The sequence below is a fragment of the Anneissia japonica genome, unplaced genomic scaffold, assembly GCF_011630105.1.
Source record: "Anneissia japonica isolate Jap-2015-1 unplaced genomic scaffold, ASM1163010v1 scaffold287835_len3118868_cov185, whole genome shotgun sequence".
NCBI classification, from domain to species: domain Eukaryota; kingdom Metazoa; phylum Echinodermata; class Crinoidea; order Comatulida; family Comatulidae; genus Anneissia; species Anneissia japonica.
The window spans coordinates 200-1,964 of NW_022737223.1; positions in this window are offsets into that span (position 1 = coordinate 200).

Below are 1,765 nucleotides of genomic sequence, written 5' to 3' on the forward strand. Positions count from 1 at the left end.
TGAGAGTCACCTTAACATTATTTAAACTTGCACAAAACACCTCATTTAAACTTATCACAGAACAAAACTTTCAAAATACATCAACTTCTTCATGTGATGGAATTTGGTGCTATTATATAATCGTTTGTTTTATTTACATGATAATTCACTTAACATATTTATATTATATTTTACAGTTTTTTCAAGCCTTGAAACTTGTTTAACAACATTTAAATCTATCCTGAACAACTTTGTTTCCTGACTTCATCTGAACTGGATCAAAAAGTACTAAGAAGTTTCAAAAGCTCAAGATTGTCAAAATCGGTAAGTTAATAGATTCTAAAAACCAAATGTTCGGGTGAGACTTTTTTATACCTTGTTTATCGAACCCGCCTACTGCAAATATTGGTATTTTTAAAATAAAAATAATTTTATTTTTGAGCAATTAGCACACCCACCACCACAAAAAAAAAGGAAATTGCAGTAAAAAATTAGTTTTTAAAAATTTTAATTATGCCCTCCACTGCCTTGAAATCTCCAAAGATATAAGATATACATACTGTATTTATATAAATTTTAAATATTTAACCATCCTACTTTACATTCACCAATAAAATTGTATATTTATTTTCTCCTCCGTCTGGATGTTTTAGGCAGACTGTTTGCTGAATAAAAAAACTAAATTTTATCTTATATTTTATTCTGCCCTCCTCCGATGATCTTTTGAAGAATAAGTATGCGAAACAAGGTATAAAGGAAGTCTCGCCTTAGCTACTGATGAAATAATATCCATGTAACATAATAATGTTTTGGATTAATGTGTGGATCTAAGCACTACATTGTTACTTTCTTGTTCATAAAACCCAATCTGTTTAGCTTCTATAAATATATATTGAATTATAGGATAATACTCTTTAAATTAATAGTACTCAACACATCCTTAATAAAATCATATTTAAGACAATCAAAATGTTTAATACTGTAAAACCAGCTAAACTTTCATGTGCAAAAAAATTTCACAAATACTGTACCATACAGAATTTATTTCTTATACACATCTTATGATTGGGATTCCATTTCATCACTTGTCACAAGTTGGTCAATGGTAAGGATTAGATTATGTACACGTAAAATTAGATTTCATAATTCCATGATAATATTTATGCCATCATAGATGATCTATTATGTATGGTGTTCATCTCATGAATAAATTTAGGTGTTAAGGCACATAGAAAGAATTATTAGAATAATACTCCTTTAAAAAAAAAAATGTGATGAGGGTTGGTTTTTTTTTATAACAGCATCAATATTTCCAAATAGTTAATGTGCGCAGGAGTGATAATCTAACAATTTTTTTCATATGCGCCCTTATCAATTTGCTAAAGTTTCATGTCACAAAAGTTTGTTGTTTTACATTAGTTGTAATGCTGTAATTTAACCTCTTTGAAATTTTTTGTGCATTAAGCCTCTTAGTTTTTACAGCCAGATCTTGCTGAAGACTGAGTGGTTAAATGCGTTGCATTTATCTGTGATGCAATCGTGGAAGTGTTTCGCAATTAGCGTAAAACATGTCACATTTTGCGATGTGATACTGGGTAAATCGAACACTGAAACCCAGTAAAAATGCTTTATCGTAATTAAAATTAGATTTTATTCACATTCACTTCACACTTCTAATGCATAATAAATGTAATAATTTGTCATAATTGTGCTGTGATGATTGTGCGTAATCCCAAAGTTGTTAGGAGACATGTCACCTATATCAATAGTTCAGACCTAAAGTAAA